Source organism: Rhinatrema bivittatum, chromosome 6 (assembly GCF_901001135.1).
Source record: "Rhinatrema bivittatum chromosome 6, aRhiBiv1.1, whole genome shotgun sequence".
NCBI lineage: Eukaryota > Metazoa > Chordata > Amphibia > Gymnophiona > Rhinatrematidae > Rhinatrema > Rhinatrema bivittatum.
Window position 1 is genome coordinate 116,718,336 of NC_042620.1, and position 12,528 is coordinate 116,730,863.

General features: G+C 41.6%; 1 long non-coding RNA gene across 1 annotated transcript in view; it reads left to right on the top strand.

Moving 5' to 3' along the window:
• Positions 1–12,528, top strand: part of LOC115093697 — an 83,393-nt gene that overhangs the window by 3,996 nt on the left and 66,869 nt on the right. Inside the window, exon 3 of the long non-coding RNA XR_003857382.1 lies at positions 8,260–8,347. This is a non-coding gene — a long non-coding RNA (uncharacterized LOC115093697). The remainder of the gene's footprint in view (positions 1–8,259; positions 8,348–12,528) is intronic.

Genomic DNA, 12,528 nt, shown 5'->3' on the forward strand with positions numbered 1-12,528 from the left:
CATCTCCTATTAGGAAAACGGACCAAGTCAGGCTGCTATAGAGCCTTATACAGAAACTGTACGCCAGAAGAGAACCTCACCTGAATCACATGTGCTGACCCTCACCTAACAAAGAAGAGACCAAAACGCATAACTAGAAGCATGCAGACAAAAACTGAATTGGAAACCACAACAAGCCAGAGTCTCTGTATGCAGTGCAACAAAGGAAAAAAAGAGACATCACCCATCCTTATAAAACTAATCAAGAAATATAAAATCAGTAGCAGTAAAACCATACTAACTAAAAAAACAGATTATTTCAAAACAGTGGATGAATGGAATATCCAATAATTAAAAACTCATATCAAAAATTTCTAGATACCAATAAAATATTTTAAAATAGCAGACACAAAGACCCAGTAATGAAAAATAATAAGGATACAAAAAATGTTTTGCTCTGCATACCTGGGAACGTTTCATATCCAGGTGCCCTAAGATTGTTTTGAATTAGCAGGAGGAGAGATGGTTTGTTTGCAACTTTCTCCTCTCCCTCTCTCTCTCTCTCATACACTGGCTCTCAGTCACTCACATATACACATGCTTTTTCTCTCTCACTTATATAGGCTCTTAATTACACATTTACACACATGCTGTCTTTTTCTCTCACACACAGACTCTCATTCATATGCTTACAAACATGCTCTCTCTTTCTCTCATTTACACACAGGTTCTCAATCACATACTTACATGCTCCCTCACCTAAACTAGCTCTCAATCACACACAGACACACAGGCTGTCTTTCTCTCACTTTCACACATGCTCTCAATCACATACATGCTCCCTCACCTAAACAGCTCTCAATCACACACATACTCTCTTTCACATATACAGGCCTCAATCATTCACATACATGCTATCTCACTCACACACACACACACAGGATCTCAAACACACATGCTTGCTCATTCACTCACTCTCCCCCCTCCCCCGAACTAGCGGCAGCAGCAGCCTCCTCCACGTCTAACCCTAAAGGCAGCAGCAATCTACTTCATTTTCAGCCCTCGCGGAGCAAGGAGTCCCATCGGCCGCGGGGGTTGACGACATTCTTCATTTTTCTCTGAACTGCGCTGCTCATTCTTCAGACCGCGCCTCTCTTCTTTTCTTCGGGCTGATGCCGAGCGCACTAGAAAGGTCTCTTCTTCCCGCGCACGCACCCGCTGCTCAACACTTCCTCTTCCCAGCCACGGGGGGGGGGGGGAAGAAGAGAGCATGCCGGTGCCGCTGACTCCTGCTCTCCTGCTGCGTTCCGCCCGGGCTTTCAGCGTTTTAAGCCCGGGAGTAGGAACTGTTTTGCTCGGGTAGGGGAAGCAGCTAGGTCAGCAGGCGACACACCGGTTGAGAACCACTGCTATAGAGCACTAATCATGCTGGAAGTAAAGTGATTTCAACTTAACTTTACTGATAGTTGATAAGATGGATGAAAAGTTCTTTACAGCTCTTTGATGTTAAATCCAATTGATTTATAGATTGACATTAATAAATGTGACTGTACTCTTCCAGTACAAGTCTTTAGATTTTGCAATAGCCAATTCCTTCTTGATTTCACTCCTTCACCTTTCCAATAAGTCAACTTTAAGAACATGGAAACCTTCTCCTAGTTTTCCAAAATTTATAGCAGATTCTTCCTGCTGTGTAATTGTCAGATTGACAGTCCCAATTACTTAACAGAATGAGAAGTCCCAATATTCATACCTCTTCTGAAGTCTTCTCTATTTTCATAGATCTTCTTCTTACAGAACCAAGTTAGCACTTTCTACTCAAGTGTAGCACACCTAGGTCAGTAGTGAATATTTTTGAATGATACCTTAATAACTCCTTTCTGGCAATCCATTCCTCTGTGATGACCCAGCTTCTTCCCAGGTTCTTTCTAGATGAAAAGCACCTGTTCCTCAGAATAAACAATAATCTGAGCCCTAGTCCCTAGGGTTCTCAGTAAAGACAGTCAAAATCTTTTATTGAAAAAGGAGAAACAAATGAGAGAAAAGAAGGGTGGAAAAAACTTCCTTCTCCAGCAGCATTAAGGTCTCCAAACCTTTGGACCAAAAAATAGAGTTAAGACACTGTTTCCAACTCTCTTTACCCAGGTTTCTGTGAAGAAGAGCCTCAGAATTCTTCTGCTAAAAAAAAAAAAAAAAAATCAGGACTGCACAGACAAGGCTGTCCCTTAACAGGACACCACAGAAAAAAATTGAATTAAAAATTCACAGCCTATGATGGTGGCAGGGATTTATAAAGGCTCAAACACACCCCTTCACTTTCTCCCAAATGGGGGAGCTCAAACCCCAACTTCTATTCACTAAATCTCTCTCCCCAGAATGACTGGTTCACTCCTTCAAGTAATGAAACCAAGGATTCCATACACACACGTTCTCTCTCTTCCCACACCTTCCCCACACCACATTTTCCCCTTCCAGGAATGACCCTCAGAATTCTTCTCATTCCTCTCTCCCTGGCTTCAACAGTCTGCTTCCACACTCCCTATAAGTCATAGCTCCATGACTTGCGCTTCCTTAGTCTGCCCTCAGTTGAGGGAGTCCCAAGTCTGAAATCACAGCTTGCAGACTGCACTTTGTTTATTGCAGTCCCTCTCCAGGCTGACCATTTTCTCTCCTGTTCCCTGGAGGCTTCCTGAAAGAGGAGTGGCTGGAGCTGTAAACAGAAGCCCAGAGCTTTCAGGTGATCCAAATTCCAAGAATCCAAGCTAAATCTGAAGAATTCCCAGGTATACTTATCTCTGTGCTACGAGAGCAGTGTTTCCTAACCTCTCATGGAAGCACTCCTAGCTAGTCAGGTTTTCAGGATTGCCACAATGAATATGTATGAGATAGATTTGCATACCCTGCATCTCCAGTGTATGCAAATCTATCTCATACATATTCAACAGGGATATCCTGAAAACCAGATTAGTTAGGTGTGTCTCCAGGAAAAGGTTGGGAAGCAGTTCTCTACAGATACATATAAAAGATAGTCCTTTCACTGTGGAGCTTACAATCTAGTCAAGACACACAAATAAGAGGCTTTGGGAATTTTATTATTATTGAAAGAATGGTTAAAACCAACTAAGTTATGATCAGGGAACTCAGGTCCAGATTTAAAAGCAGCTTCAAAAGGTGAGTTTTTAGGCTGATTTGAATATGACCAGAGAGGCAGCATGACACACTGAGTAAGGAAGTCTATTCCAGGAATACAGCGCAGCAAGGTGGAAAGTACAAGTAGGAGTTAGCAATGGAGGAGAAGGGCACAGAAAAGAGTGAAACTCGATGAACTGAGTTTGAGAAAAGTGGTATAGGGAGAGACAGAGAGGAGAGGTAATGAGGAACTACAGATTGAATGCACTTGTAGGTGAGTTAGAGAAGCTTGAACTGTATGTGGGTGTGGCTGGGGAGTCACACATCTGAATTTTGAATAGACTATACTGGGAAGAGATGGTACAGTTGTTCCTCTTGATAGAACAAAGGTGAAATTTAAGCTTACCTTTCCTTTAGTCCTGTCTGACCAGTCCAGAAAAGTAGGTTATGTCCTGCCAGCAGATGGAGAGAAAGAAGAAAGCTCAAAGCTGACTTCACACACCCTATAAAGATCTGGTGCAGCCTTCAGCTCTTCAGTATCCGATATCAAAGCTAAGACAACCGAAGGCAATTATTTGTTTTGGTTTCCAAATTACCATCACAACCAAAACCTGAAACAGCCAAAAAACTTCACTCCATGGTTATTAATCCAGGAATAAGAATCCCTACACCAAGATCACAATTAGGGTAACTGCCTTCAGTGTGGGCAACAACGTACTTGCTGTTAGAGTTCTGTCCTTATCAGACTAGGATCCCTTGATGCAATGGCTTCCTTGAGTGAGTTCTGGACTGGTATGGCAGGAATACAAGCAAGGAAATTAACAGGTAAGTTTAAATTTCACTTTCATTATGGTCCATGCCAGACCAGTCCAGACAAGTGGGAGGTACCAAAGCTCCACTTAGCCTGGGCGGGAGGAAGCCACGATAGTTCTCAAAGCTCCTGCATCCAAAGCATAGCTTCTCCCCTCCTGTCCATATTGAGACGCTTATAACAGGGAAACCATGGCGGAAAGGATGCTGCCCTGCCATTATCTTCTGGACAGACAGATTCCGATTCTGCCTACAAGAACTCTTCACCCTCATTAAGCAGGGTCATTGAGACCTGCGAACTGGAGCCTGCTGAAGCAGACCAGTGTGCTCTTCTCCTCGATTAGTCCTGAAATTGATGCTTTAGAAACCTCTGCACTTTAACAGGACTCATTAATAGACTAAAGACCTACAGTATCTAGGAAGAAACTGGTCACCTACAAAGATCTCAAAGGATTTGAAGAAGCCATAGCCATCCCTGTCCTGGGTGACTTTCTCACCCTCATAAGTGAGAAAAGCCCAGTTCCGATAATAGCGAAACACTACCTTCCAAAAAAGGAGCATATTGGGTGCAGAAATACACTTTCCTTTAAATTTACCAGAGGCACCAAGGAGTCTGTCTTCAACAACAAGACTCAAAGAGATGCTACCCTACAAAACTCAAGAGGAAGAGATTTTTATTAGTCATTTATTTATTTGTAAAATTTCTATACTGCATTAATAAGTTATTGAAGCTGTTGTTTGATTATTTTGCACTTCCTGATTGGACATTGCCTGTTCTGCCTTTTCTTTCTCACAGTGTTTTTCCTTTTTTTTTTTTTTTTTTTAAATTTGTCCCTTTAACCCAGAGCAGCCTGGGACAGTTTATTGCTTGGAAGGATTTTCAATTAAAAAAGACTCTCAGCAAGCTAGCTGCTCCTTCTGTATCCTTTATCCACAAACTCCTAGGAAAGGCATTGTTTCTTAACATTTGTAATTTGAACTCCAGTTTCTAGCACAGTTGCAGTTTGCCTCATTAAACTCAACTATCATCATAGAAACTCATCACAGCTGTGACAGTTCCAGACTATGTGCAGTTAATTACTGAGTCCATCTGATTACCTGAAACTGGATCAAAGTCTAGCAGCACAAGCAAGGACAAAATGTGTTTACCGAGACAGCACACTGAGCAGGCCCTGTTTCATATGTACTATAGCGCTGCCTTCCCACCCAGTTTTGCTTGTGGCAGGGTGCTGCCTTTTATTTTTTTATGCTACCTCTGGACCAAGGAAATCAGCCTGAAGACTTTTGCCCTAGGAACCTGCTCTACCAGGGACATCATCCTGAAGACTGTTGCCCTAGAAGCCCTGTGCATGTCTCCTGCTTCCTGCCCCACCAAGGGAACGAAAGTCACTGGGGCCTACCCAGTGCTTGACGCCTTGGTGGCGGAAACTCAGACTCCAACTGAATCTGTTCCCAAGGGAGAATCAGTCCAACAAGACCGTCGCCTGGAGCACTCCCAGGACTTAGTCTATGCTCCACCGGGAAACTGGGCCTAAAATCTTATCAAGAGTGGCCTACAGCTAGCTGCAGCACCAGTCCACACATTAGCATCTTCTGCTGGAGACATACTGAAGAGCTGAGTGACGTCAGTTTTGAGCTATTTCCTCTGTCTCCATCTTTTGGCAGGAGACATAACCCACTTGTCTGAACCGGTCTGGCATGGATGATGAGGAAGAAGCCCATAATATTTTGGAAGTTTTAATGAGAATCAAACATGTATTTCATTTCTCCCCTAAAAATCAAAGGTACACCAAATGTACATTATCTGTATTTCCGAACCTCTGAAACATCTAAATGTCTGCATCATTTTTGCAAAATATTTAAAAATATACTATCTTGGAACAAAAATAAAGGCGATAAAGGAATAGCACAAACAGAAGATGAAACAGGTCTACAACTAGTTATTTTTGAGAAAAATAAGTAAACGTACTGTTTTATGAGTGTGATTGATTGTGCACTCTTGCAGTGGGATCTGCAGAGCTGAGTGGCACTCTTCCTCCCATGTTCTCCTCCTTCAGATACTCTCCCCACTTGTCCCAGCTTCTTGCCTTCTCTTCTGGCACTGATAAAGCTTCATTAGTGTATTGAGCAGAGAGAGCCTCTAGCACTGGCAGAGTAAGCTGCTGAGAACTAGACTACTGTAAAGAAAGGCAAAACTGTTTACATTTTCCCTTTTTACTATGGGGTGGATTTTCAAAAGATTTATCTGGCTAACTTCAGAACTTGACCATCTAACTAGGTAAAAATTCCCCCATCTGACTGACTTAATATGTGCACATTAAATCACAATCAGGCTGATACAGTAAAAATTGCGGGAGAGCGGGCGAGTGCCCGCTGTCCCAGCGCGTGCACAGGCCACTCTCCTGTGCTCGCGATTCAGTAAATTAATTTATTTAAATTAGGGCCCACGGTAAAAAGAGGCGCTAGGGACACTAGCGCGTCCCTAGCACCTCTTTTTGGACAGGAGCGGCGGCTATCAGCGAGTTTGACAGCCGACGCTCAATTTTGCCAGTGTCGGTTCTCAAACCCGCTGACAGCCACAGGTTCGGAAACTGGACACCAGCAAAATTGAGCGTCCGGTTTTCAACCAGCGAGCCGCGGGCCCATTAAAAATTTTTTTTTAAAATTTTTAACTATTTGTAACTTTTGGGACCTCCGACTTAATATCGCCATGATATTAAGTTGGAGGGTGCACAGAAAAGCAGTTTTTACTGCTTTTCTGTGCACTTTCCAAGTGCCGAGAGAAATTAATGCCTACCTTTGGGTAGGCGCTAATTTCTGAAAGTAAAATGTGCGGCTTGGCTGCACATTTTACATTCTGTATTGCGTGTTAATACCTAATAGGGCCATCAACCTGCATTTGCATGTTGAGGGCGCTATTAGGTGCCGCGGGTTGGACGCGCGTTTTCCGCCCCTTACTGAATAAGGGGTAAGGGAAAACCAAGAGCAGGTTAACAGTGCGCTCCGTCGGAGTGCACTGTACTGTATCGGCCTGTGAATTAGGTTATTAATATTCACATACTCCATACACATTGAAGGTAATTTCTAAAGACGTTTCTGCAGGTAAAACCGTGTTTTACTCACAGAAATGGCCTTATAAAAAACTTATGCAGGTATATCATTTCGCACATAAATTTACCCAGATTTAGCAGAGGTGCTCCATGGGCGGGGTTAAGGATGGGTTTGGATTTACATCCATACATTTGGATTTCCAAATGTATGTGTGTAAATTTTCCTGAAAATTTTCCATTTACATATTAGCAGTTGTAATTTTATGCAGGTAAATTTGATTGGATAATTTACTTTTGCGTGTAAGTCTGCTTTGAAACTTGGTGTTACCTAGGAGCATTTTTGCCGCCTAATTTATTACCTGATTTACTAAAGCCCGGATTTTAAAAGGGCTACACACATAAATTTCAGGGTTTACGTGCATGGCCAGGCCTTGCAGCACCGTGCGCATTTTACAACGGGCCTGGCCTCACGTGTAAACCCCAGTACGTGCAGAAGTGCCGGCCGAGGAAAAAGTGGCAGCCTGGGGGGAGGGGTGTGAGGTCTGGGCGGGGAGGAGCGGGGTGGGGGGAGGGCCAGGACAGCGCAGATTACTTCTGCTCTAGAGGAGCACTAAGTATTAAAATAAAAAAATTAGGGATAGTTAGGGTAGGTTTAGGGGGCAGGGAGGAGAGGGGAACAGGGAGGAAGGATAGAGTTAGGTGTAGGAAAGTTCCCTCCCAGTCCGCTCCTTAATTGGAGCAGACTGGGAGGGAACTGGGGGAAGCCCAATCGCATCGCCGTGCCGTGCATTGCTTCGTAAAATCCCCCCCGCATGTGCGAGTTGCGGGCCGCCCGCACATACGCGCTCCATTTAAAATCGACCCGTAAGGGTTTTCCCCATAGACACAAAATGGGAGAACCACCTTAATGAATCTGGCCTTTTAGGCAGGTTTGAAAATTACCCCCATTGTGGCAAAAACTTGTGCACCTGAATTAGCTCAAGAGCCATAGATTTTTTTTCACAAAACAAATTTGCCAAAATCTGTGCTATTTTTTTTTTTAAATAACTAATTAGTTAATCGTCCCTTACAAGGATTAAAAATTGTAGAAACACCATGTTAAGGTATTACAGAATAAAGAAAATAGACCTAAAACTCACTTTTGCCTACTTTAGCTTTTTAAAAGCAACAGTTCAACATCGTAGATACATCTAGAAAGTCTGGGAAAATGTTATTCACCCTCAAAGATATTTTCGTATTTTGTATATCATTGCATTTTTATTTCTGAGGTATTTGTTTTGTCTCATCTTAGGGAATTCTTCCTGGGGTGTGTCTTTTGTATTAGGAGGCTCTTCTGCTCCTTGGAATCCAGTGGAAACTCGCATTCCATTAATCAGCAGGTATTTTTCTGAAAATTGGGAATTTAAAGAATGCATCAGTGGCCCCCCAAACTGTATTTAAAAAACAATTTTCTTTTAATTCTGGGAACCATGAAAACAAAGATTATTTAGTAGGGTGGAGGTATTCCTTGCCTAAAATTAAGAACATGGGAAAGGCAAAGCTGAGAGTTGACTGTTCTAATATGAATGAGTTTGGTACAGTCTTCACAGGAATTAATGAATAGAATATAGTGGTATTACTCATATCACCATATCCATATATCTCTTGGGAGCTTGACATTTGCCTTTTCATTTCTAACTTGATTAAAGGCATGAACAAACCCTCAGAGTATTTATGATTTATGGCTTTTTTGCATTACAGTTTTTACAGAACATTTTTAATGTCCAAATGAGATAGAATTGTCCTTTAAGCAGTTTTAAGTTTTCCTTGCCTACTTGTACAGCTGGCTGATTTAAATGGTAAATTTAAAGAAATACTTTTTTTTAAAAAATAAAATACTTTTTGTTTCTATGAGTGATTAAATTATCTCTCTACTCTCTCAAGGTCTAGAGTTATCAATTTGAAAGAATTTATGGATTTGTACTATGAATGGTGCAATGCCCCTATAACTAGACAAAAGCAAGGGAAACATAAAATGGACCTTATGAAGTTATTGACCTTACTAGTTAAATCTGATTGGTTTATTCAGAGATTAATTAGGGACTGGGTTAAAAATATAGCTGGTGCAGTAATGAAGACAGCAGAGCTTCTTACTGCAAAATTGACATCTGCAACATGTAGGAGACTACAGGGATCACAAATATATTTTAGCAAAACTAGAAAAAGCCATTAAAAATATCTTTTGCTGATCTGAAGAAATGCCAGCCTGTTGCTGTGACATTTCTCAGACTCTGTCAACTCCTTTTCTTTGATAAGATGTGAGCAAACACATCAGTTGGCTGATTCTGTAGTCTTAAAGATCCATTTGGTAGGTTTGTCTCTAACAAAGCAGTGGGGAAATGCTATCCTTGCAGACCAGCAATTTTGTTCCATCTAAGAAAATAATGTTTAAAATTGCATTGTCTAGCTTTCCTGTGTCCTTTTTTTGTAAAAGAAAATTACCTTGGAGTCTGACAGGAAAGCAGAAAATGACCATTTGAAATTGCAAAGATTAAAAAGGAAAAAATATAAAATGCTTTGATTTGATTTGGAAAAGAGGTACAGGAAACCATTTAATTTGGTTATGATCTTGTGCTTTATTTGATATCATTGACTGACCTTGAAGGGGGTCATTTTCTAACAGTCTGCACAGTTGCATACTGTGTGGATGCTTTTACTGTATGTGCTTTGCACAGATTTTCAAAAGGAAACAATTTGAAAATGAGCAGTTGCTAGGTAGGCATGCTAAAGGACTTTTATGTACATTGTACCTGCTGTTTGTGTGGGTGAACAAGTGGGGCAAAATAGCATGCATGCTTTTGAAAATCCCACACATGCCCGCTGTTTTCCTCCCCCGTCCTGGGAAAACTTATTTTTAATGTGGCTGAAAGTACACATGCTGTGTTAGCCGAACATACTTAGAGCTGCATTTGAGATGCACAGTTTTCAGTTGGGCCAACCAACGCAAGTAAGTGACTTTGAAAATGGCCCCACCCCCTCCCCAAACAAAAATTTAAAGCTGATATTGAGCCAATGCCAAAATTACTTGCATTATACCTATTAAAATTTAAAAGGGTAATTTTAAAAGGAACACACTTGTGCCCATAAACGCGCGTATCTGTGTGCAAGCGGACAGATGTTCCAATTTTAAATTGTGCTCACGAGTACATGTGTATCATTTAAAGTGCCCCTTCCACGTGCATTTTGGCTAGGGCTTTAGCGCATATGCAGGCGGATTTTAAAACATGCTCGTGGCAAGGGATAAATCAGTTTTTCAAAGTAGTCCACCAGTTTGCCCAGTTCATATCGAAGTCTCCAAGACCCCTCTGGTTCTTAATCCTGCCAGCCCCTCGCTTGACCCTGAATCCTCACGCCGTGCTAAACACCCTAAAACTCACGATCTCCAGATGTGCTCCTTATCAGGACCAAAAGTGAAGTTACCCGGATAACAAGCCGTTGCATGTCATGTGGCCAGCTTTTTCAAAGACGGACTTGCGCGTGTAAGTCTTGGTCCCACCTTGGAAAGCCAGTGCCCCTGCTTCTTTTCCACCCCTGTCTTCATGATACATGCACGGGTATGTACGCATGTACTTCATGGCTTCTTAAAATACACGCTGCTCGCTCAAGGACCGCATATGCGCACCTGTGGCCGTTTTTGCGTGAGCAACACTTTTAAATTTGGACCTGTAAATGAGAAAGGAGTTGAGCTTTGGGAGATACTGATGTAGACTATATTCTGTGTTGTTTAACTACATTTAATCACAGTGAGGTTGATTTGCTGCTATTGGTTTTGGGTTCTGAAGGGACTCTGACAAATTGCAAATGTTGTAAATGGGAGATGACCCACAATCACTATCTCACTCAAAATACGAAATATCTTGGAAAATGCAACAAGCTTATACGATTTAAAAGTAGTGGGTGACCTTCATATTGCACTATTCAGGCACAAATATTTTTGAATTCCTGATAAATAAATGTGCTGGAGTATATTCATTGGTCACTGTGTAAGATCCAACTGTTGATATCATGAGCCAACAGCAATAAAACTATTAGTAGTTCAACTTATCTTAAGCGTGCTGAATTCGAAGGCAAAGACAGTAAATCCTGAGCACCGATGCACAGTCCAGTTCGGTCTTTCTCTCTGCAGCCCTTAACTTCGACCCAACTTTGCAATGTTTCGGATGAACATCCTTCTTCAGAAGTAAAAGTTGCATTTGCATCTCCATATTTTACTGCCTGATTTATCACTTGAATATGAGCGAACTTAGTAAATGTCTAAATTCTTGAGAAGCCCATGATCTTATTTTTAAATTTGCCTGAGTGACTGCACTTTCTCCTTTTTTTTTTTCAGTCTGGCAGTTTCCACCTTGGACCAGCCAGGTCCCAGCTTGGTTGGAACGAGTGCTGGGAACTGCACCATGAGCCTTCATTTATAACTACCCAGGGTAGTACAATCTTTTAACAGTTTCTTCAATATTTGGAACATTTAAAAGTAACATTGCAACAAAGTATAAACTACAGTTAGTGTAAACAAGCAGTATACAGAAGTCTATGAAATAATGGTTAACGTGCACACTAATACTGTGTAATGTGTTCTAAAAATGGCATAGTATGCAGTAATGGCTTAGCATGCACACTAAATCAATCTGAAAGATGTTAGTATGCATGAACTAAAATCACCATTTCCATGTATATAAATGAAAGAATGTCATATGAAAATTAGGCTTTGACATATGCACAGAAAATAGTTTGGTATCTCCACATATTTAGTGAGCATTTACGATGGCCTAAATTTTAACACCTGCCTCCGATCAGGTGTTAACTTTTTAGCATGCATGCTATTGAATAAGCTCAGTAACCAACAAGCATTGCAAACTCCACAGTGTAGAAGGCACAGTGTTCTTGTCTCTAATAAAGAGCCATTCCACAAGGTCCTATAATGGTATAGTTGTGGTGATCATTTCTGCCCTTGATGGCCTTTTAGTCAAGATTATAGTGTAGTTAAGCATAGGATTTGAGCTTTGAGCTAAAGATGGTCCCTTCTTAGCATTTGGCTGAAATTGAAAAGTATTGGATGGGGGTGGGCAACTTAATACCATGCTATCTGACCCCTTTGGGGACATGATAATGTAATGACCATTGCCAACACAGTGGGATTAAACCTTCTGCTTAAAAAATAAAAAGCTGCCTGGCTGTGGTTTGTCCATCCAAAGACTTTTACAGGCATTCTGAATCTAGTCCCAGCACAACATTTTGGGAGGCAAAGGTTTCTTTGAGGTCAACAATACTTGTTATTTGACTGAAAAGTTCTTTTCAGAGAGCTTTGGAACCCTCTTGGACTACATCCAGACTTGAAATGAGATTCTCCCCCTCCCCTCCAGCATCTTTCAAATGCCTGCATAGAGCACTACTGGGGCAAAAATTTACCTTGGCTCCAACACGATATAGTGTTTATAGACGAGGGGATGGTAAAATGCCAGCGCCCTCTGAAATCTGAACTTGCAGATTTCACTCCCCTGGTATGGATGTGCTAGGGCTGGCT